The following is a 25,734-nucleotide window of genomic DNA, read 5'->3' on the forward strand; positions in this document are numbered from 1 at the left end:
TTTTTTGATATTAATTTCTGCAATATATTGAACTTTTACGCAGTTTTGATTATGCAGGCTATGCTTTTTTTATTGATGGTAAAATTACCAACTTCACAGCTCATAAATATTCTTCAATTTTCAATTTAGAAGTTTCTGCTATACTCCATTTCCTACAAAAGATCTCTACTTCAAAAAGCCCTAACAAAAAATTCCTGATTCAGTCAGACTCACTCTCTGCTCTTTTATCAATTCAAAACAAATTTTCTGAACATCAACTTGTCCATAAGATCCATCAAATCATCTATAAACTTCAGACTACTGACAAAATTATTAAATTTATGTTTGTCCCTAGTCATGTAGGCATTGAAGGAAATCAGGCAGTAGATGAATCAGCTAAATCAGCTGTTACCCCCTCTAAAATTTTCTCTGTGACCCATGATGATGTTATTAACATTCTAAAAATCATCCAAAACTGCAATTGGCAAAACCTATGAAACTCAAAAACAAATCACAAACTATTTACCCACAAAAAATCAATCCTCCCTTGGAAGCACCTTAGCCACCTAAACAGATCAGAAGAAATTATAATCACCCGCCTCCGAATTGGTCATACCAAATTAACCCACAGCCATTTGTACACCAAAGCTCCTAAACCCACCTGTCAATTCTGTAATTCTGAAATAATCTCCACTCAACACCTTCTATTCTACTGCCCCTCCCTCAAAACAAAACGCTAATCCTTAAACATTTCAGACCTACAATTCCTGACAACATCAAACAGATGGAAAACATTCTTAAATACATCAAAGAAATCAATCTTTCAAACCAAATCTAAACTAACCCCTGGAAACTGGGCGTAAAAATCCTGGCAATTATACACGCTCAGTATAAAAAAATGTATAGTATAGATGTCAAAAAAAAAATAAAAAAAAAAAAAATGGTTTTGAAGCTTCAGCTACTCTTTGGAAATTTCAATTTTCCAAAAAACGCCATACAATCTTTCAAAAAGTCGCAGGAGGCTCCGAAACAATTTTAAACCCACCAACAGTCGACTTCGTAGCGTATTGAAATTAGTTTGCAAAATGAATTTCGGCTTTTCATCTTCATTTGCTGAAATTTTAGGAAATTCCAAGTTTCAAAAATGTACTGGAAGCTCCAGTAATTTTCAAAAAGTCACTGGAGGCTCCAAAACGACTCAAAATCTACCAGCAGTCGACTTCGTAACGTATTGTCAATTTCGAATTTTCATCTCCGTTTGATGAAATTCTGAGGAAATTTCAAGTTTTAAAAATCTACTGGAGGCTCCAGTAATTTTCCAAAAATCGCTGGAGGCTCCAAAACGACTTGAAATCTCCCTGCAGTACTTCGTAGCGTATTGAATTTAGTTTTTAGAATAAATTTCAGCTTTACAACTCCAATTTGATGGAATTTTGTGGGAATTTCGAGTTTCAAAAATCTGCTGGAGGCTCCATGAACAGCTCAAAACGGGTTGAAACCGTTTCCAATCGATTTGGCATGTCGAAAATAGGGTATATCTCAAATTTCAGCTTTCTTGGACAATTTGGTAAAATTTTGATTTTTTCCCTCATTTTATTCCTAAATTGGATTTTCAGAAATTCACCAAAAATCAAAAAAAGCACTTTAGCACTTGAAATTTTGTCATAAATGATGAATTTTTTCTTGATTTTTCGATCTACCTTTGTACGGTTTAAAAAATTTCGTGCAAGTCCTATGTTTGAACGCAAAATCCGCGATTTCGGCTGACCTGTCAATCAAAATGGCCACCATTTTGTAAGTAGGGCCACTTTTTTTTGACGACAAGAGCTAGAAATGTTCCTTAGGACTCCACCTTTAAAAAAAGGTTGTCCCGAAGGATCAGCGAGGGAGGGGGGTGCAATACATCCTTATGCGGGCTGCCCCACTAAGTAGGTAATATGTATAACAAAACAAAAAAAAAATCCGGAGATCCTGTACCAAAATTTTCTAGCATTCTACCATGAAAATGTAAACAGTTTTTTATCGTACATATAATCGTGTTACCAGCAGAAATAAAAGTCCATGATTTAAAACTTTCTTCAAAGATAATTTGTACCCCAATTTTTCGATTGGTCAGCTGAACATTTTTTTTGGCAGCTGCCTCACGAATCTCTGAAGCTCAAGGAGGGGAAGGGAGGAGGGAAAGACGAGAAAAATGTATGAAAATGCTCAATCAGAATAGGTAGGTACTCGAAGATTTGAACGTTTTCGAAATTTTATTCAATTGAAGTTTCCATTAACCATCGATGAAAAATCTGCTCTATTGATTACTCAGCTTGAAAGCAATTCCCCATCCGCGTATCAATGACGACCTTGTAAAAATTCTGAAAGTCAAATTCACTCAACCGCAATAATTTCTGCATTTGCATCACCGCAGCGAAACAATAAAAGAAAATTTTCAAATTGCTCATCAAACAAACGCTTGGTGATTCACTATTTGCACACTTTTACAAAAAAAGAAATTGGAAAAAAATATCCTGAACTTTGTCATCATTATTCGATTCTACATATGTTTTAGATTTCGATTCGTTTAACAAATTACTGCGAAACAGATCAGTATTTAAAGAAAAAAAAATGTCAACGTACTCGTATATAGGTACGAGTATGATGAAAAATGTTTATAAAATGAAATAAACGTACAGCTTACACGTATAGTCTGTTCACCAAAAGAAGGTACCGAGTCTAAACGAAAAGTTTTGTATTTTCAGCCAAATATTTGCGTTGCAAATTCACTGAAAGCTGAGGGTGCGTTTACAGTAAAGTACAAAACACATTATCATGTTACATAAATTGAAAAAGTATGTGGAATGAAGTACAAATTCTGATCTGGAATGAAATGAAATATTGAATAGGGGTATTTAGTTGAAATGAAATAGGAAAATTGACGTGAAAATGAAATGTAGTATTGAAAATTTGAATAATCTCTTGCTGTTTATTGTAAGCGTACCTCGAATTCTCAATGATGGCCTCAATCGCAGCGCAAATATTTGGCCGCAAACAGAAAATTTTCTGTTCAGCTCGGTACCTTCTTTTGGTGAACAGACTATAGTTTGGTGAAAGCATTTTAGCTGTGAAAATCATACATCTACGAGTGATCGTATTCGTTGAGTACCATATCAAAGTGAAGCCTACGTTTCATTTAATTACACAAGTTCAAGATTCCGATGAAAATCCTCAGCGTTTGTGTGATGCTCTTGTACGTTTCTCTTTCTGAATCGGAAGATCAATTGACAATTACTGAAGAGGATTTCAATTCTTATAACGGGTAAGATACATACGTACCCTATGGTGTAAAATTGTGCAGTATTACAGTGAAAAATTTCCCTTTCTACATAAATAAAGTTCATTGATTTTTTTAGCATGGAGGTTATTCCATGTCATTTGTAAGATCGTCTGATACGTTCAATTTTCAAAGAATCAAAAAATAAAAAGAAGGTAAATACATAAATCAACAGGTGTTCAAATTCAGTGACCTCAAATTAGTAAAACGTATTTTCACAATTTTTCCATTTTTTCTGCGAAAATTTCGAGTTCCAGAGTTTGAAAATTACGAAAAGATGTCAATTTTGAGAATCGAAAGTTTTTCCAAGGGCTCGATCTTGCAATCGGGCAATCAAAATGAAACTTCGAAACCCGATTAATCAAAGATCTCTCAATTTATTCAACCTAATTAAAAGTAATCTGAATAAAATAAACTGACTGAAAAAAAGTGTAATGTAAAATGCCATTCGTAACACAATACATAGGTATACAGACCATTACCCCAATTCTTAATGCCAAGTGATGAAAAATTAATAAACTTTCATGATTTTTTTTCCAGAGAAGATATCATAAAACATTGCTGCAATAAAGACTATTTACAAAACATATGAACGTGTCACTTCAAAAAGGACATAAGAGAAAAATGGCGATTTTGGGAAATCCCGTTTGAAGTTTTAAGTGCAATTTATTTCGTATTTACGTTGGGAATTCAGCCGGAAACGTTTTGTATTCTAAAAATTTCATGTCTTCGCTACAAGAAAACACCTCGCTCATCACACAAAATAAATTTCTCTTTTCTCCAGAGCAATTTTAAAACTCAAAGTTATATGTCCTTTTTGAAGTGACTTTCTGTATTTTTGACATGTTCGCATTAATGACGTCAGAACTTCTGTGTATAGAAGGTAAATTTGAAAATTTTTATACGAAAATGTTCGTTGTTTCATCCTCTACAATTTTCGTCATGGTTATTTTTTTCGATACCCGCCTTGTGACGAAAAAATCACACGCCAAAAAATGACAAAATTTTTTTCTTAAAAATTAAGAAAAATACCTACGGTGCCGATGTGGTGATGTCAAAATGGTCGAACATCGTGATTTTTAGGGACGTCGTGGTTTTAAAACGTCATTACTCTACGAGAAAATCATTTTGGAAAGTGGGCGGGATCTCATTATGTTGCCAAGGCTTCAGGGAACACGAATCCGTTGTCGCACCAAAAAGGACATAAGTGAACTTATGCCCCTCTTGAAGTGACACGTTCATATGCAATATGCTTGGTAAAAGGTCAAAAGCCACCGATGGAAAAATACCTTTTCTTAAAGGGTATCCAGGATGCCTTTCTGCATATATTAAATTACAAAAGAAATGCGGAGGAACATTTCACAAAGGAGTAGTAGTACTTCTTTGTTCATGGAAATCTGGAGTCATTTACGTGTACGGTAAGGGTTACCGACCAAATCACGTGATGAATTATCTAACTGATTGCGATGGTTATTTAATACCCCACGCCGATTTACTATATGCTGCCAATAAAACATATTCTTAAAATTGAAAGTGAAGACCTTTGAAAAATACACTGTTTGCAAATTGTTTCGTCTAGTGCCTAATTTTAAGCAATCTAAAAAGCAAGTACATAAAAATAAAAAATGGATGTAATCTCCTCTGAAAATAAAGTTTTGGATCAAGGATGTGTGTTTTGCTTGAAAGTGAATAAATAAATTGGATCGTGCTCAATTCTTTCCAAAAAAGAACCTTTGATCACCAAAAAAAAACTTCGAAAAAGTAACAAAAAAAGTTACAAAACGTGAGCAAAACATTTTGATGCAAAAAAAATTATTTCAATCAAATTCAATATAAAACAGACTTTTATTACCTACGTACGAGTATGTAGATGTACTAAACAAAACACTCTAAAATTCAAGAGCTGAATTCAATCGAGCTGCTCTGACAATTTTTACAAAAAAATGGAGCTTTTTAGCAATTTTTGGCAAAAAATGAGATTTTTGATCAATTTTTGAAAAAAAGTGAGACAGTTTTGTCAAAAAGTACGAACTTCGGTTAATTTTTGGCAAAAAAGTAAGAATTATCAGCAATTTCTGTCAAAAAACACTAAATATATTGAAAACTTTTAGAAAAAAGTGAGACTTCTGAAATTTTTTGCGAAAAAGCGTCAATTTTTTCAAAGATTAATTTTACACAAAAAGATTTTTTAGCAATGTGGATAAAAAGCAATTTTAGCAGAAAGCAGAGCTTTTCAGCAATATTCAGCAAATTTTAGAACTGCAGTTTTAGCAAAAAAAATGAAAAAAGGAGTCCCGATAAGGCCACTTTTTGGGCCCCTCGCAGTTATCGACTCGACTACTCTTAAAATGTTGTAATAAATGTCCCAAATACGAATCCGTGGTTAGTTAACCCAAAATGACCATTTTTTGGGCTCCAGGGGTTCCCAAAGTTGTGAATAAAAAAAGAATTTTAGGAACCACTGAGTATCATTTTCAAAAACTTTTTAAGCGTAAAATATCTGTTTGAACTCGATAAACGTTATGCGGGGTGATTTTCTTATTTTCGACCCTTAGGGGCAGAAATGGGGGGGTTTCAATTTTTGGAAAATTTTGGAATCGCCATTTTGACCTTACCCCTTTGAACCCCGCTAAAAAGCTTTCTATAGTACATTAGTATTCAAAACACCTTCATCCTTCCAAATTTTGAGCTCAATAAAATTTTCCGCTGGTACTCAAAAATCCCAAAATTGAGCTATTTTGGGTCAAATTATGAGATTTATACTTCGTTGAAATCCTGAAAACGTGAATTTAACATCTTTTCAAAGAGTTAAATCTCAGAATTTGACCCAAAATAGCTCAATAATTTTGAAAGTTACAGGAAAAATCAAATGAAAAATTATCGAGCATTTGCTAGTGAGCTTCAAATGTAAAATCTTCAATTTTTTTTAAAAATATGCATAAACGCAATTTTCAGGGGTGCCCAAAGTGGGGGGCTCTAAAAAAAGGGTTCAAAATTACGAATATACAGGGAGCTTAATTTAACTTTTTCATCTAAATTATTGAATATATACCTCAAAACGTTACGTTTGGCGCAAATCGCAGGTTTTCAGTTTGCCAGGGGTTCCCAAAATATAGAAATTACGAAAAATTGAAAAATTGGATTTTTGAGTACCAGCGGAAAATTTTATTGAGCTCAAAATTTGGAAGGATGAAGGTGTTTCGAATACTAATGTACTGTAGAAAGCTTTTTAGCGGGGTTCAAAGGGGTAAGGTCAAAATGGCGATTCCAAAATTTTCCAAAAATTGAAACCCCCCAATTTCTGCCCCTAAGGGTCGAAAATAAGAAAATCACCCCGCATAACGTTTATCGAGTTCAAACAGATATTTTACGCTTAAAAAGTTTTTGAAAATGATACTCAGTGGTTCCTAAAATTCTTTTTTTATTCACAACTTTGGGAACCCCTGGAGCCCAAAAAATGGTCATTTTGGGTTAACTAACCACGGATTCGTATTTGGGACATTTATTACAACATTTTAAGAGTAGTCGAGTCGATAACTGCGAGGGGCCCAAAAAGTGGCCTTATCGGGACTCCTCCTTTATTTGCAATTTTTTGACCAAAAAGTGAAAGTTTTGGAAAAGAAATGAAATCATTTACCAATTTTGACAAAAGATTGTTTTTTTTTGCCATTCTTGGCAGAAAGTTTACAATTTTTGGATAAAAACAGACTTTTTAGCCACTACTTTTTGGTAAAAAAAAAAACGAGATTTTTTGGACATTTTTACAAAAAGTGAGATTTTGGCAAAAAATAAGATTACCCTATTGGCAATTTTGAAAAAGTAAGTTTTTTTGAAATTTTCAACAGAAAGTAAGTATAAGACTTGATTTCAACAAAAAAATTTTAGCATAATTTCTGGTAAAAAGCAAGATTATTTAACCATTTCTGGCGAACAAAAAAGCAAGTATTTTAGCAAATTATTAGAGATTTTGGAATTTATAGCCATAAAGACCAATTTTTCAGTTAGATGACAAGGAGCAAACATATTTTCAGACGCTAAGTTTTCATTTTCCAATTTTCCGAACAATACGTTTTATTCCGAAAAGTGGCGCCATCTACATGAAACAGGCTGAAATACGAATTAAGGGTAGAAAAAAGACCGAAAATGTCCCGTTCAGACTCGTGAGTTCAGCATTCATCAAGACGTGGCTTTTGGGCAAAAAATACATATTTTCGTGGGTTTTGGACTTTTCGTGACCAAAATTTCACACGAGTTCTCCATTTCTATAATTTTTTGAGAAAATGTTTCACGAATTTTTCAACACCCTGTAGCCCTACACCAAATCGGAAATTTTCGCACTAGTCGTCATAATAATTTTAAATATGGTATAACGAGATGTTTACCGAAGTCAAAAAACACGACTTCGTGCTCTATCGTACTCGTATTATTTTTATCTTACGAAAATAACCAGTCTGCTTCCTTTATCACTTAAAATTGAGACTGTTCGATTAAAAAATATTTCAATCGGGATCTCGGCGTTGAAATATTCAATTTATGATTATAAAATGAGGAAGAGAAGTGAATGAAACACGAATTTTCATAAAACATTCCACCACAGTGAGTCAGTATTCTTTATATGGGTAAGTCCTCGAAGCTCTCAAACCAAAATCAACAAATATCACAAAATGAATCATAGAACACACGATTGCTACGTACTTCTCTCAAAAATAACAAATTCGGAAGTTTTCGAAATAGAAAACGTATTTAAAATTACACTTCCGGGCCCTTGTGACTTTTTTCCCATAATTTTACATTGATATGCTCACTATTATTGTTAGACGAATATTATGACACATATTTACATATGAATTATACACGCTTTCAGTGCCTTCTATTCAGAAAAAATTCACAGCTCTGGTCCACACAATGCAGGTGCAATCAGCTCGGATGATTTCTCCCGACAAAATTCTCTCCATCCTCACTCTATAGAAATTTTCTTCGAGAGAAGTCGTACAAAATGAAGCAGCTCAGCAGTCATCGTTAAACGAAGTAAATGTACAGTACTCGAAGTGGAATGAATATTATTTTGTTTCATTTTGCAACCTGAAGATCTTCTCATTCGTCTACAAATATAAATAATACCAATAAACGAAAGTGAATAAACTCACCGATCTATTTCTTCTCAATTTCTCCTCAGGTCCATGTTCTGTAACACGATAACAAACTTCGATTAGTCAATAATTCATAATTATATTGCATTAGAATCTTATCTTATCAAAAATGAACATATGTGCTTCAAAAAAACACACAGATGTACACTTAAGGTGCTACCTATAAAATACTCGTACTACGAGCTTCGAGGAACATAATAGCTGATTAATTTCACGAGTAGTACGTATTGTACGCAGATTGTATTCAAATTAAAGATAACATTCGAATCAGGAAAACATTCGTGTAATCCAATTATATTCTTATCCGAATGAATATTTTACAGATAGTGAAAAAAGAGAAATGATAACATACGATTTGTTTTAACATGTGTTTTACGATGAAACACCCTAAAGGTTATCACATACCAATTGTTATCGGTATCGGCACTTTGAGAGTACGTAATAATTAGTACGTATAATTGTTAAAATCCAAACAAACTCGACCAACACGAAAATTCACCTTCACATATTCATTAAAAATCCAGAAAGGGTGGTAAAAGATACATTTACAGGTACAACGAACTGAAATAGCGACCACCTGCATTGATAACTTGTTCGTAAACTTACTTCTGAAAGATGACGAATATGGTCTTCCGGTAACGCGAACTGGAGTCTGAATGTAATACAAACCGATACGATACGAATTAGTATAAAAATAAATGAAAAAAGGCAGTGATTAATTACGATATGAGGTAGAATAGGAACGATTAAAGTCTTGTGCGAAACTTTAGAAAATTTCAGTCATTTGGAAACCGAGTCGAAAGATAGAACGCGAACTACGGTATTTAGGAGCGGCTAAATTGGAATGTAACTTTGTTCGACTATTTTCTTTGGTATTAAGCGAATAATTAACGATAAACGCGATTATAATTCGGTGTTTTTCTTATATTTTACATTGTTTTACCATAAATCGAACCAACTATCAACAAAATGCATTAATGCAAGCGCAGAAGATGCACAAAGTTTTGAACGCTTGACAACAAAACACCGATGCCTCGACGGTTCGACGACGAAACGCGGAGGCACCGTGAATGCGCTCCGCCGTAATTACCGGAGAATTACCGTTCGTCAAACGTTTTTGGATTTTGATTTTTGGTTATCTTTTATGTTTTATATTTATGGTTTGGTCAGTAGTGTTTTTTGTTGTTGTTTTTTTCTGGTAAGTCCGTCCCTCAGTCTCTTTTTATTTTAGGGCAATACTTCCACTTCGAAGAAAACTGAAAAGTTGGCATATTACATTACATCATTAAATACGTAGAAGCCAGAAACTAGAAAGAAATTAGGTAGTATTAAATTAATTCTAGTATTAAAAATGTTCTTTTGAATGGTCTCAACTGTCAACTCAAATCAATCAAATCTGGTAAGTCTTTCACTCAGTTTGAGGGCATTTCAGTTCAACAAAATGTCAAAGACCTTTTGGCTTTTTTACTACCTATGATATGATTTTTGCCAAATTTTGCAATTGGAAATTTCGTCGTTTTTTGTTGAGTCCTAGTAATTTTTAATGTGGTTTACGTTTACCTACGTTTTGTTATTTATTTGTAAGTCATTTTAAATTCTATTCTAAAAGAACTGTGCTTGAAAAAAGTGTCTAATTTCAATTTTTAATTATTTTTATTGTTGATTTTTATTTTTTTTGCTTTTGATGATTTACTTGCAGTGTGTGCATAAAAATGATACCATCCATAGATATAAATATTAAACAGGATAGGAAACTCGTGAAACAAAAATTCTTCACCTCCGGAGAAATTCGACCAATCAGAGTTTTCACCTCCGGGCAACTGACCAATCACTAATCAGAGCCTTCACCCCCGGAGAAACACGTGGTCTACGGGATTCGGGATTGGTTGATTTTTTTGCTTCATTTTTTCCTGTACATTTTAAATGTAAGTGTCCGATCCAGTTTAATATCCATATCTACTCGTATAATACCATCAATGTCTTATAAAGTTTTGCAAAATTGTCAAATTTCACAAAAAATTCATAATTTTTTGTTGATTTGCAGTAATCTTAGGTATTGTTTTATGCATGTTTCAAAGTTTCAAAGTTATTTTTACGAATTTTTTTGTTTGTGATTTAGCCTACTATAGTCAGGGAGCCCGCTTAAGAATCTATTGCACCCCCCTCGTCGATCCTCTGGGACAACTTTTTTCTTAAAGGGGGAGTCCTAAGGAACTTTTCTAGCCCTTGTACTCAAAAGGAAAAGTGGCCCTACTTACAAAATAACGGCCATTTTTGATTGACAGGTCAGCCGAAATCGCAGATTTTGCGTTCCAACATAGGACTTGCACAAAATTTTTCAAACCGTACAAAGGTAGATCGAAAGATCAGACAAAAATTCATCACCTGTCAAAATTTCAAGTGCTAAAGTACGTTTTTTGATTTTTGGTGAATTTTTGAAAATCGAATTCCAAAAATGAGGGGAAAAAATCAAAATTTTACCAAATTGACCAAGAAAACTGAAATTTGGGATATACCCTATTTTCTACATGCCAAATCGATTGGAAACTGTTTCAAACCGTTTTGAGCAGTTCTGGAGCCTCCAGCAGAGTTTTGAAACTCGAAATTCCCACAAAATTTCATCAAAATGGAGTTGTAAAGCTGAAATTTTTTCTGCAAACTAATTTCAATGCGCTACGAAGTACTGCAGGTAAATTTCAAGTCGTTTTGGAGCCTCCAGCAGATTTTTTAAACTTTGAATTTCCCCAAAATTTCCCCAAAATTTCATCAAACGGAGATGGAAAGTCGAAGTTCATTCTGCAAACTAATTTCAATACGCTTCCCAAGTTGACTGCTGGTGGATTTCAAGTCGTTTGGAGCCTCCAGCGACTTTTTGAAAGCTCGTATGGCGTTTTTTGGGAAATTGAAATTTCCAAAAAGTCGACTTCATATCACATTGACATTAGTTTGCGAAGTAAATTTCAGCTTGCCAACTCCATTTGGTAAAATGTTGCAGGATTTTCAATTTTCAAAAATCTACTAGAGGCTCCTGTAATTTTCAAAAAGTCGCTGGAGGCTCCAAAATGACTTGAACCAACGTGAAGTCGTCTTCAGAGGGTGGTAAAATTGAAGTGTAGAGTAAATTTTACCTTTCCATCTCCGTTTGATGAAATTTTGTAAAAATTTCTGGTGCAGGCTCCAGTAACTTTCAAAAAATCGCTGGACTGGAGACTCCAAAACGACTTGAAATTTACCTGCAGTACTTCGTAGCGCATTGAATTAGTTTGCAGAATAAATTTCAGCTTTCCAACTCTATTTGTTTCAAATATCTGCTGGAGGCTCCAAAACTGCTCAAAACGGTTTGAAATATGTAGTTTCCAATCGATTTTGCATGTCGAAAAAAGGGTATAGATATCTAAAACTTCAGCTTTCTTGGTTGATTTGGTAAAATGTTGATTTTTTCCCTCATTTTTGGCCTGAAATTGATTTTCAAAAACTCACCAAAACTCGAAAACTTGCACAAAATTTTTCAAATTTTACAAAGGTAGATCGAAAGATCATGCAAAAATTCATCACCTGTCAAAATTTCAAGTGCTAAAGTGCGTTTTTCGATTTTTGGTGAATTTTTGAAAATCGAATTTAGGCCAAAAATGAGGAGAAAAATCAAAATTTTACCAAATTGACCAAGAAAGCTGAAATTTGGGATACATGTACTCTATTTTCGACATGCCAAATGGACCCTCCAGCAGATTTTTGAAACTCGAAATTCCATCAAATTGGAGTTGTAAAGCTGAAATTTATTCTAAAAACTAATTTCAATACGCTACGAAGTACTGCAGGTAAATTTCGAGTCGTTTTGGAGCCTCCAGCGACTTTTTAAAAATTCCTGAAGCCTCCAGCAGATTTTTGAAACTTTAAATGTTCACAAAATTTCATCAAATGGAGATGGAAAGCTGAAATTTACTCTACACTCCAATTTTAACACCCTCTGAAGACACTTCAGGTTGGTTCAAGTCATTTTAGAGCCTCCAGCGACTTTTTTGAAAATTACTGGAGCCTCCAGTATGTTTTTGAAACTTGAAATTTCCCCAAAATTTCATAAAACTGACATGGAGAGTCGAAATTCATTCTGCAAACTAATTTCAATACGCTACGAAGTTGACTGCTGGTGGATTTCAAGTGGTTTTGGAGCCTCCAGCGACTTTTTGAAAGGTTGTATGGCATTATTTTGGAAAATTAAAATTTCCTAAAAGTAGCTTGAAGCTTCAAAACCATTTGAAATCACCATGCAGTTTGCGAAGTAAATTTCAGCTTGCCAACTCCATTAGATAAATTAATATTGGGGAAATTTCAAGTTTCAAAAATCTACTGGAGGCTCCAGTAATTTTCAAAAAAGTCACTGGAGGCTCTAAAATGACTTGAACCCACCTGAAGTCGTCTTTAGAGCGTGTTAAAATTAGAGTGTAGAGTAAATTTCAGCTTTCCATCTCCATTTTGATAAAATTTTGTGAAAATTTAAAGTTTCAAATATCTGCTGGAGGCTTCAGGAATTTTTAAAAAGTCGCTGGAGGCTCCAAAACGACTCGAAATTCACCTGCAGTACTTCGTAGCGTATTGAAATTAGTTTTTAGAATAAATTTCAGCTTTACAACTCCAATTTGATGGAATTTTGTGGGAATTTCGAGTTTCAAAAATCTTCTGGAGGGTGCAGAACCGCTCAAAACGGGTTGAACCAGTTTCCAATCGATTTGGCATGTCGAAAATAGGGTATATCCCAAATTTCAACTTTCTTGGTTAATTTGGTAAAATTTTGATTTTTTCCTCATTTTTGGCCTAAATACGATTTTCAAAAATTCACCAAAAATCGAAAAACGCACTTTAGCACTTGAAATTTTGACAGGTGATGAATTTTTGCTTGATCTTTCGATCTACTTTTGTACAGTTTGAAAAATTTTGTTCAAGCCCTATGTTGGAAAGCAGAATCTGCGATTTCGGCTGACCATTACCTATTAGTAAGGCTTGAAAGTTCAACAGGTTTTTAACGACGTTCGATGGAATTTTTGCTGCTTCTCGCAGAAAGTTCCTAACTTCTTGCTGATTTTCAGCAATTTTAATGATGTTTTCTTGATTTTTCTTATGAATAAGTCCTACACGTTGGTAACGACTTTTTTTTTTATCTTATTACCAATAATTTTATCAACATTTTTTCGAAATTGTGCAGTGTTGCTGATTTTGAGCTGAAATACGAGTATCTTTCAAAAAAAGGTAAAAATTTGTAGGTAGGTACTCTCACTAATACGCCTTAAGAACATTTCTGAAAGTTTTCAATTTTTGATCAAAATTGCTGTTTATAAAAAAATATAAATTTATCGATCATCTCATTTTCCAATTTCAATCAGCCAACGCAACCCCTCCCCCCCCAAAAAAAAACAACACTGAAACACAAACGTTTTTACATATGGGACTTTTATTAAAATAAAATCTCAGATTATTTTTCATTTTACAACTTTTTTTTCAGAAAATTAATGTAACCCCACGATAGCTTTTACTCACTCAATGTTCGACAACAACCAGAAAAAAAAACTTTGCGAAATTTGCTATTTGGCGAAAAAAATTGTTTTTCTCGTGACGACGAATAACTTACTTGCAGAAATGAAAATGAAAGATCGAGTTTTTCAACACACGAACGAAACCTACTGTTAGTTTAAGGCACTTGGAAAAATTGAAAAGCTTACAAAGTTGCGAATACTGTTTACTAGAGCGCGTAGCGACCTTTATTTCTACAATTTCGTTTATCCTTTTTTTAGATACGAAGCCTAAACAAAAAAGAAGTTGAATGAAAAAATTACTTCATTTGACGTACCTACGTCGAAAAAAACTGTACAATAAATCCAAGTAAAGTAGGAAATTCTGATTTCAAATTATGGTCACGAAATGTAAAATTTTTTCATCTTACATGACCCGAAATAATTTGAAAATGAAAGAAAAAATGCAATTAATTTTTTCATCGTGAAAAAAAAATTCCAAAATACGGAAAAAATCCTACGAACAGAAATATTTTCATCGCTTATCCGTAACCTCCGAATTATACTAGGTATTTATCATAAAACAAAATCTTACGTGGCAGTGTTTTTATGTATAAAAAATTTATTAAATTTTGTAAACCGCCGCTAAAATATTAATAAAGAGGAAGGTCATCGAAGATCGTATAATAATTTTCACAAATTTAATATTCAATTTGCCACGTAATCGGCAGCTATAATGGCTTAAAATTCGCACATCATTTAGCACATTCAATATTCAACTCACATCCACCAAGCAACGAGCGACGACGCGACGCGCGAGTATACATTTCCAGACAGAAATACGAGTATAAAACCCAGCAGCTTTATTGTTTTAGATTAAATATCGATACAGAATTTGCGATTAATTAAAAGCTTTTTCTCCTTTCGACCGGAAAGAATGGGCAATGTGGAACGAACGGGCAATTAAATTCTCTAATTCAAGGTGATCTTTAAAATAAAAAATTTAGAATAGGTTTTCCATTTTTTTTTTTTTTTTTTTTTGGTTTTGATTTTGCGAATTTTTTGAACTTACGCTCACTGATTTAAAAAAACCAACGCCTTAAAACCACCGAAATCAAAATTTCATAATTTTTGGATTTTATGTAAATTTAAAAAAATTCTATTACCTATCATTTATCACATTTTCCAGGCTCAACGACCTCAAAGTACACGTATCCCTTCAAACTGATTCACTGCACCTTTTTTGGTAACTCATGCTTGATTAACTTCAATGATTAACCAGCAAACTGATTTCATTTAAAAGTCACTTCACATCACACCACATTTATAAGACCAAATCCTCGCGAGATTTTTAACAAATCCGTGACATCGTGTAATTGAATTCCTACGACACAATTTCTCTCGATAATTGAATTTTTGTAAAACTTTCAACCGTCACCGATGCTCTTCTAATACCTATGTATGTATTAATCTTCAGCTCGAGGGAAATTAACTTTATCGTACCTGGTCTTAAAAAGTATAGATACCTCGCACATGAAAAAAATTCAATATATCGCTTTATTCGTCCACCTTCCTCGCTCATATTTCTTTTTAATACACTATCAAATTCATCTACAAGATTCGCGCACACACATTGTTAAAGTGCTCTATGAAAACTGAAAAGCTTCACTACGTGTTATTTTCGATTGTTTCAGCTGCCGATGGCGCTGATATTACCAGCGTCAGTGTAGTACCTACACCCACCATTCCAATTATACCGCACGTTCTACGCTCGTTTCCCACTATACATATATATCTACTCAGTTATCTAACCGTCGTAGCAATTAACGTTTTCCATAATATGAAATTTTATACAACAAACCGACGAATAATTATATACGATATCGAATACCATATACCAATGTACACAAACACTATCGTCCTCATCTCATCGGATCCCTCTCTCATTATTGTAAACTGCATTTCTAATTTAATGTGCATAGTATTGGTTTTGTATGTACCTACACCCGTACATATACGAGTACAAACTACAGAGTCGTGTCGTCATATTTCGCATAATATAACAATCAATATGTTACGCGTCAGAAAACACAGATTCAAATTTCATTCTATGTTCGTTCGAGGGTTAAGTATCATAATATATGCTCCTTTCTTCGTCTCTATGTCCTATAGATAGGTATGTTCCAGCAGTCGCTGCGGTTAGGTAAACGAGCTGGTTGGTTCTTTCTCATGAAAAATGTTGATTCGAATCATAGATCACGAACAATATCTGTGCTCAAAAAGCGATTCGACTCGTTCTCACAGTTTGAAAAATTCAAAAAATGTGGCCAAGAAACGAACAGAAATAAGAAAGCAGTCAGGAGCCAGCATAAGGATCTATTGCCCCATGCCCCCCTCCCGTCGATCCTTCGGGACAACTTTTTGCGTTCCAATATAGGACTTGCACGAAATTTTTTAAACCACACAAAAGTAGATCGAAAGATCAGACAAAAATTTATCACCTGTCAAAATTTCATGTCCTAAAGTGCCTTTTTCGATTTTTGGTGAATTTTTGAAAATCAAATTTAGACCAAAATTTTACCAAATTGACCAAGAAAGCTGAAATTTGGGATATATCTTATTTTCGACATGCCAAATCGAATGGAAACTGTTTCAAACCGTTTTGAGAAATTCTGGGGCCCCCAGCAGATTTTAGAAACTCAAAATTCCCACAAAATTTCATTAAATGTCGAGTTGGAAAGCCAAAATTCATTCTGCAAACTAATTTCAATACGCTACGAAGTCGACTGCAGGTGGATTTTAAATCATTTTGGAGCCTCCAGCGACTTTTTGAAAATTACTGGAGCCTCCAGTAGATTTTTGAACCTTGAAATTCCCATAACAATTTATCAAATGGAGTTAGCAAGCTGAAATTTACTTCGCAAACTAATTTCAATACGCGATACGAAGTCGACTGCATGGTTGTTTTAAATGGTTTTGAAGTTTTCAGCTATTTTTTGGCAACTTTAATTCTCCAAAACATGCCGTACAACCTTTCAAAAAGTCGCTGGAGGCTCCAAAACGACTTGAAATTATTTTGCAGAATTAATTTCGGCTTTCCGTCTCCATTTGATGAAATTTTGGGGTGCTGGAGGCTCCAGTAATTTTCAAAAAGTCGCCGGAGGCTCCAAAATGATTTGAAATTTACCAACAGTCATCTTTTTAGCGTATTGAAACTAATTTGAATGTATTTGGCTTTCCAACTCCATTTGATGAAGTGTTCGGAAATTTTAGGTCTCAAAAATCTACTGGAGGCTCCAGTATTTTTCAAAAAATCGCTGATGGCTCCGAAATGACTTGAAATTAGTTTGCAGAATTAATTTCGGCTTTCCGTCTCCATTTGATAAAATTTTTGGGAAATTTCAAGTTTCAAACACCTGCTGGAGGCTCCAGTAATTTTCAAAAAATCGCTGATGGCTCCAAAATGACTTGAAATTAGTTTGCAGAATTAATTTTGGCTTTCCGTCTCCATTTGGTGAAATTTTGGGGAAATTTCAAGTTTCAAGAACCTGCTGGAGGCTCCTGTAATTTTCAAAAAGTCGCCGCGGGCCCCAAAATGATTTGAAATTTACCAGCAGTCGTCTTCTTGGCGTATTGAAACTAATTTGCAGAATGAATTTCGGCTTTCCAACTCCTTTGATGAAATGTTCGGAAATTTCAGGTCTCTAAAATCTACTGGAGGCTCCAGTAATTTTCAAAAAATTGCTGATGGCTCCAAAACGACTTGAAATTAGTTTGCAGAATTAATTTCGGCTTTCCTACTCCATTTGATGAAATTTTGTGGGAATTTCAAGTTTCAAAACTCTGCTGGAGGCTCCAGAACTACTCAAAATGGTTTGAAACAGTTTCCAATCGATTTGGCATGTTGAAAATAGGATATATCCCAAATTTCAGCTTTCGTAGCTGATGTGGTAAAATTTTGATTTTTCCCCTCATTTTTGACCTAGCTGCATTAAAAAAATTCACCAAAAATTGAAAAAGTCATTTTAGGACTTGAAATTTTGACAGATGATAGATTTTTGCCTGATTTTTCGGTCTACCTTTGTACGGTTTAAAAAATGTCGTGCAATTTCGGCTGCCCTGACAATCAAAATGGCCGCCATTTTGTAAATAGGGCCATTTTTTTTTTGAGGACAAGGGCTAGAAATGTTCCTTAGAACTCCCCCTTCAAAAAAAAGTTGTCCCGGAGGATCGACAGGGGGTGCAATAGATCCTTATGCGGGTTCCCCGACAAAAGGTAACAGTGGACAGCGAAGGTAAATTCTGAGAGCCCTCCGGATGTGATGTCGAACAAGGGGATGTGGGAGGGGTGTCTCTCCCCTCCCTCCCCCATCCAGGAAAATGTTGGCCAAAAAGTTGGGAAATTTAGATCAATTTGGGAAGAAGTTATGTAAGCTGGGAAAATCAAAGAACTTGAATAAAAAGCTGGTATTCTTACTTCTTGAATTATAAATTTTCAAAACATGGAGAATTTACTTGAAATTTTCCAAAAAAAAACACAATGCATTCCGATCAAAACTGTCAAAAAGTCTTAATTTTTGCTAAAATACCTACCAAAAAATTTCCTATTTTTCACACGAAACAATTTCTGATTTTTGCCAAAAATGGTTCTTTTTAAAAATTAACTATGTCGTAACAAAAATGAAGATTGAAAAAAAAAAATGTAAAAATTACAATCGTGCTGAAATTTATAATAAATAAAAACGTCTATAGGCCCATTTTTTTTACAAGGCTAAAATTTGGCTGAAAATTCAGTTTTTTTTGACTCTGGAAGTAAGTCAAATGGGTTTGGAAGGCTGAAACATGCAAAAAGCACTTGGGGTACACCCTCCCAATGTACTGTGAAAATTTGGACCCTCAAGGTCAATTTGAAGGAGCTACATGGTGTTCTAAAAGTTGAAAAAAAACTTGAGAATAGCATGAAAAATCCACTTATTTCGTTCTGGAGAGGGATCAAATAGGGTTAGAATGTTTAAACATGTAAAAAGCACTTCGGGTACATCCTCCCAATGAACTGTGAAAATTTGGACGTTCTAGGTCAATTTGGGAAGGCTGTAGGCTTTCTTAATGGTCAAAAAACATGTAAAATAGCCAAAAAATCCACTTTTTTGATCCTGGAGAGGGGTCAAATAGGGTTGGAAGGTTGAAACCTGCAAAAGGCACTTCGGGGGTACATCCTGCCATTGTACTGTGAAAATTTGGACCCTTTAGGTCAATTTGGAGAGACTGTAGGCATTCCTAAATGTCCACCAAAAGTCGAAAAACATGTAAAATAGCCAAAAATTTCACTTTTTTTGACCCTGATGAGGGGTCAAATGGGTTTGGAAAAATGAAACATGCAAAAGGCACTTCGCGTACATCCTCCTATTGTATTGTGTAAATTTGGACCCTGTAAGTCAATTTGGAGGGGCTGTAGACCTTCCTAAACATCGAAAAACAAGTAAAATACTCGTAGCCCAAATTAATCCACTTTTTTGACCCTGGAGAGAGGTCAAATAGGGTTGGAAGGTTGAAACCTGCAATAAGTACTTATGGCCTATGGGGCACCCTCCCATTGTATGCTGAAAATTTGGACCCCCTTCATCAATTTGAGGGGTGAGGGGGTCAAAAATAGGGGTAAAATGTGGTTTTTCCAACCTTAAATTGGGTGGGGATGACCTATAGGAATCTGAAATTTGGATATGGTGTTCACAATGGCGGTACTCACCAATGGTATGAATTTGGACCCTTTTCATCAATTTGGGGCTAAATTATGCTTCTCCAAAAAAATGACCTCTCTGTACTTTTCAATTTTGACCCTTCCAACTGTAGGGGTCAATTCTAGCTCCCAAGAAAACCCCATTCCCCAAGTTTGACTTTATTTGATCAATTAGAACAGGCTCCAGGTCATAAAATGTAAAAATCACCATCGTGCTGAAACTTGTAAATCAAAATGTCTGGCCCACCGCAAATAGCCCCATTTTTTACATAAATTTGGCTAAAAAAACGGGCCCCTACATCCCTTTTACTTGTTTCATTACGGCTGAAGTGAAGATACGATGATGGAGAAACGTCGTAATTACGCGCCCCGGTTGATGTTAATAAAATTGCCTAACCAGTTTGCCGTAAATACGCGATAAAACTTCTCGCGCATTTCGTGAACCATGAATTTTGAAGATGCAAGTTGAAACTTTGGTCTGTGGGGTTTTTGAGGATGCTAATTTCATTTCTGAAGACCATTTAAGCCAAGAATCTGAAATAGATGTTCGTAAAAATTTCGAAAAATGCAATTGGCGACAAAAATGGATTTTTTGGCGTTATAATTTTATATCTCACGATGATCTGAATCAAAAATGTCTACCGAAGGAAACAAAATGAATTTCTGAAGACTGAATAACGGAAAAATTTGAAAATTTAACTCTGCCAAAATCGTACTCGCAGGTTTCCAAATTGAAATTTCTACAAACTAAAAACGTAAGTAGGGTTTTTTCGATGCTCGATGCGACTTGAAAAGCACCCGAAGATACGAGCATATTTTAAATTTAACGCTCGGCGAGCAAGAAAATGAAAGAAAATATAACCGCGGACCAAGACACACTCGTACCTACGAAATATAATATACGTAAGACAAATCTCTGTGGCTTGGAATCGTTTTAAAATTTATGATGTTGATAAATTTGGTTTCGCGGCCCGCAAAGTTTGAAATTTTTCGCTGATTTTTTTCAAAAGCTTGTATATACGCGGGTACCGGGGGGACCGGCGGCTCGGCGAAATGATTAATCACGTACAAGTACTAGCTACCAGAAGCTGTAGCTACGCGGAGATATCTGTTAAATGACGTCATTTCGAGTATAAAAGCACCACTTTGGACGAAGCGGTTACTTGTCTTGCTGCGGGATACCTGTTTTTAAACAGACCCATATAACCCATATTTTCGGATAATATTCTCCGCGCCGAGAGAGGCTTTAGCCTTCACTATTAAGAAGCAAACTTTAGCGTATACATTCGCTTTTGAATAGTATACGAGTAGTACGAGTAGCTCCGTTTAATTACGCCTTATCGATTGGCGGTGCACCGCCACCGCGCCTTAGGTGACGAATACGAAAGCCTAAACTTTGGTTGTGGTCTGCCTCTCTGCTTCGGAGCAATTCAATTTTTTTCTCCCCCTTGCTCTCTCTGTCTTCATCTCTTTCTCTATTTTAATCCTCGTATAACGATTCTCGACTACCCTGTGCTATTCCTAGAGCTATTTGCACTGCATTGTACCACTCACCTCAGCTCACAGTCAGCTAAACTGCCTCATCGGTTCTCTAGTGTCTTTACTCGTCAATAGCACACTGCTGAATAAGATCTTCCGCATACTTGAGATACACTAAGAGTACCTATATCGTTTCCGTCATTCGTTCTCTGAGATAATTTATTCGATTAGAAGTAGGTAGGTACAGCTTTATCCTGCGTTTTAGTACCGAGACCGTTCTAACGACAAAAGTACCGACGACGTATATTTTGCAAGCCTTTAACGCGCCGTAAATCGTGATCCAATTACTTTATTTATTTCGTTCCTATTTCCTTCTTAATCGCATCGACTAACTCAACCGCATTGTAATCGTTTCAAAAATGAAAGAAAATTCCGCTTTATCCGCAACTATTCGAGAGCTTTGAGAAATCGAATATGTACGAGTACGAGTACCTATCATTTTTTGAAAAAAATAAAACAAAAAATAAAACAAACATTAGAGCAACCCTTTTGTGTCGCTTTGTCGCTCATTATTCTACGATTTCAAGCACGAGCTCACTATTTCATGGTTCAGTTCGAATCATACACTGTATTTGTAAAAATTAATACAAACACGATAAAAACTCGTACAAATGGGTATTATTAAAATGGATGAAGATTACAGATAAAAAAAAAGTGACACGCAAACCACAGAACGCGTTAATAAAATATAGAAAAAATTATTATTGAAGTGCAGTAAATTCAATAGATGAATCCCCTCTCCAGAAGTGTGATGAAGGAATGTGTCGTTGACGGGGGGGGGGGGGTGTGGGAGGGTGAGACTAAAATCTTCCCAACTTTTTTCGCCAGATTTCCACAACTTTTACCCCAGACCCCCCTCCTTCCAAGGATTTTTTAGGTCAATTAGCTAGATGTGGTTCGAACAAATTTTGAGTAGGTACCAACTTTGCAATTTTTATTATATTTGACCCGAGATAAATGATCTGATTAGATCTATGTAATTCAATCAGAACGCTGACCAGATTGATCTCAGATGTTTCTCGATTGGATCCAGAGAAAGCAGGATCCGATTTTGTCTGATTAGATCTAGGTAGGTACATACGTCTTATTAAAATCGGAGTGGGTAAGATTAGATCCATGGCGAATGTACGAATCTGATCAGGTCTGATCTTGTGTGATCAATCAATCTGATCAGATCCATTTAGATCTGTACAAATATGATCAGCAGTAAATCCAGAAGATAAATTGATAATAACAGGAGACTTGAATGCTCAGGTAGGAGATAAGCGTGTAAATACAGTAACTGGTAAGTATGGAACAGAAGGAATGAATACAAATGGGAAGAGACTGATAGATTTTTGCACTTTCAATGAACTAAGAATCATGAATACATTCTACCAACACAAAAAAGATCACAAGATGACATGGAGCAATACAAGAGTACAAAGCTCAATGATTGACCATTTTATAGCCAATGAAAACGCCGCAAGGAAATTCTTGGATGTAAGAACATACAGAGGTCTAGAAATAAGCACTGACCATCATTTTGTTCAAGGAGCAATGCGAATAGAAACAACAAGAATACCAGCCAGGAAAAATGAAAAGAAAATCAACACAAGAGCCCTGGATGACCCAACCAACCAATGGCTGTACCAAAGATGGATGAACATCATAAGTGAAGAGATACCAAAAAGCCAGGACATAGAAGAAGAATGGAAAAATATCAAATCCACTGTGGGGCAAAGCGAATAAAGAATTGGGACAGTGAAATCCAAGAACTCATACAAAAGAAAAGACAGGCATTTAGAAAATTCATGAGCACAAAAAGTGAGGTTGATGGTGAAGAATATCTAAAACAGTAGGCAAAAGTCAAGAGAAAGGCTAGGAAATTATAGAGAGAGAGAGAGAGAGAGCTGGGAAAATTTCATCACATTCCTGGAGCATGACACATACAAGTTATGGCCAAAGGTGTATAAGATAATAAGGAGAATTGACACAAATTTTATCGAAAGAGTAGGTTTGCCAAAAATTAAAATCAACAATGCAAAGGAATATTTTAAAGAACTCTGGAGTGATGAAAATGCACAAGATACAATGATAGAAGATGAAATTGGAGAAACAGAAGACAGAATTTCATTTAAAGAGTTACAAGAAGCTTTGAAAACAGCAAAAAATGCAAAAGCTCCAGGAGAAGATGGCATACCAACAGAATTGTACAAATATGCAAGTGGTGAATTTAAAAGAAGACCGCTGCAATTCCTAAATAGGATGTGCCAAGAAGAAAAGGTACCTGAAGAATTCAAAACAGCAATTGTAATACTACTATTCAAGAAAGGCGATATGTCAAACCTGAAAATCTACCGAGGAATAAGTCTACTCAACACCTGCTACAAGATATAGGTAGGTATGCAAAAATACTGGCAAAACGACTGGAAGATCATGCCCAGTTGGGTGAAAATCTGCTCTTACGCGACATAAAAACGTGGGCAGGAGATTTAACACTTTACGCCAATGCTTTTTCTGCCCATTAATCGGCGCGTATTTTATGTACGCATAAAAATCTGCCATTGATCAATATTCTTGAAAATTTTTTTGGCACCAGCGGGGATCGAACTCAAGTCCCCGGATCTGTGAGCGGAATCCTTGCTACCTACGCCACCAGAGCACTTGGTAGAAATGACTAAAGATTCATATACTAAGCTGAAACACACCCACAAAATACCACATTTATACGCGCGTTTTTCAGCAAATATGCAAATAAATACACTACGAAATATTTGCGTAGCGTATTTTTGTGGCTGGTTTTTTCGATGTGCAAAAATACGCCACATAATTTAGAAGCGTAGCGGCTTTACGCAATAAAAATACGCTACGAAATATTCTTGTGGCATGTTTATCAGCAGAAATTTTTTTCTGCTGTGCAGAAAATGTGACAACCTAAAAAGTTGCTTCAAATTACGCCCGTGAATTGAAACTAGATTTTGAAAACTGTAAACTCTGCTGCATGGCAGCAGTTGAAAGTTGCGTTGAGGTATAAAACGCCAATTAAACTGCTCTTTACCACGTATTTATTGTCAGAAGGGCAGATTTTCACCCAACTGGGTGCAGAAGAAAAATTGTCAGAGAGTCAAAACGGATTTAGAAAAGGAAGATCATGCAGTGATGCAAGTTATACAGTAAAACTACTGATGGAATAAAGGATCGAATACAGCCTAGAAACACACATAATATTGTGCTTTATAGACCTGGAAAAATCATGTGACAGGGTCAATAGAAAAAAAACTGTTTGAAGTCCTAAAAGATGAAGAAATAACATATAAAATGTGAAAGGTAATAAACAGCATAATATGAGAACTTTAGAATAAGAGTATGAATTGGAAATAAACTCTTAGAACAAGCAGAAATAAACAGAGGAGTTTGCCAGGAATTCCCACTGTCATGTGTTTTATTCAACATGTACATGGATCACATGGTAAAAGAATGGCAGAAAATGAAGCCAAAAGGAATCAAAACCGACAGAAGGCAGGAAATATCAACAGTGTTACTCGCAGATGATCAAGCAGTACTAGTCAAAACAGAAGATGACCTACAGAGATCAATGTACAATCTAACAAAGACATCAGAAAAATATGATATGAGAATATCATCAGAGAAAACAAAGACAATGGCCTTCAAAGGAAAGGAACCAGTAAGAAGCAAGATTGTAATTAATGAAAAAATCACCGAACAGGTCAATAATTTCAAATACTTACCTGGGAAACACAATACTTATCATACCAGGGAGAAGTAGATGTTGGTGGAAAGATTGCAAAGTTCCTGAGAGTCACAGGACTGATAAATAGGACCCTGAGAAGCAGTAAGGTGCGAAAAGAAACAAGATTGAAGGTGTACAATATCCTAGCAATACCAATGATGACTTATGGAAGCGAGGTATGGGCACTGAAGAAACCTGATAAAAGGAGAATAACAGCAGCAGAGATGAAGTTCATGAGGAGAACGGCAGGGGTGACTCTCAGAGACAGAGTCCCATCTGAGAATATAACAGCAGATCTCGGAGTAAAGCCATGTCATGAAGAAGATAAAACAGTATAGGAAAGATTGGAGAAATCATGTCAAAAGGATGGAGGAAACAAGATCACAAAAATAGTTCCTCCTATATATACACCAACTGGGACGAGAAGCAGAGGGAGACCAAGGAGGAAACTCACTGATACCTCAGGCTCATCCTCAACAGGTTCCACACCGTAGCAGACTGGTCAACAGGCCTACCGCTTACAAGGAAACGACGACGACGACAAATATAATCACTTCTTTCGTATTAAATTTGATCAGGTTGAATCAGATGTGAGTATTCAAATATTTTCAGATCCCATCAGGTCTCTCATACTCGTATTGTATCTGATCAGGGCTCGGGGCTGATCTGGTCCAATCCAGTCTGGTTAATCAGCTATTTTTCAATCTACATTTTCAGAGATTTCTATCTCGAACATTCGAGCGAATGTATAATTGAATTGAGACGACCATTTT

The 25,734-nt window shown here is 35.3% G+C and overlaps 1 protein-coding gene across 10 annotated transcripts in view; it reads right to left on the bottom strand.

The window, feature by feature from the left end:
• Lar (tyrosine-protein phosphatase Lar) overlaps window positions 1-25,734 on the bottom strand; it is a 389,327-nt gene that overhangs the window by 246,853 nt on the left and 116,740 nt on the right. For 9 of the 10 annotated variants that reach the window (XR_010557786.1, XM_065357498.1, XM_065357501.1 and 6 more), the window contains exons 1-2: window positions 9,055-9,433; window positions 8,446-8,483 (exon numbers count right to left, since the gene is read on the bottom strand). The gene's annotated coding sequence lies outside the window, so the exon portion shown is untranslated. Of the gene's footprint in view, window positions 1-8,445; window positions 8,484-9,054; window positions 9,434-25,734 lie in introns of those variants that run through there. The other variant, XM_065357492.1, reaches the window with a different exon arrangement.

Source organism: Planococcus citri, chromosome 3 (genome assembly GCF_950023065.1).
Source record: "Planococcus citri chromosome 3, ihPlaCitr1.1, whole genome shotgun sequence".
Classification (NCBI taxonomy): Eukaryota; Metazoa; Arthropoda; class Insecta; order Hemiptera; family Pseudococcidae; genus Planococcus; species Planococcus citri.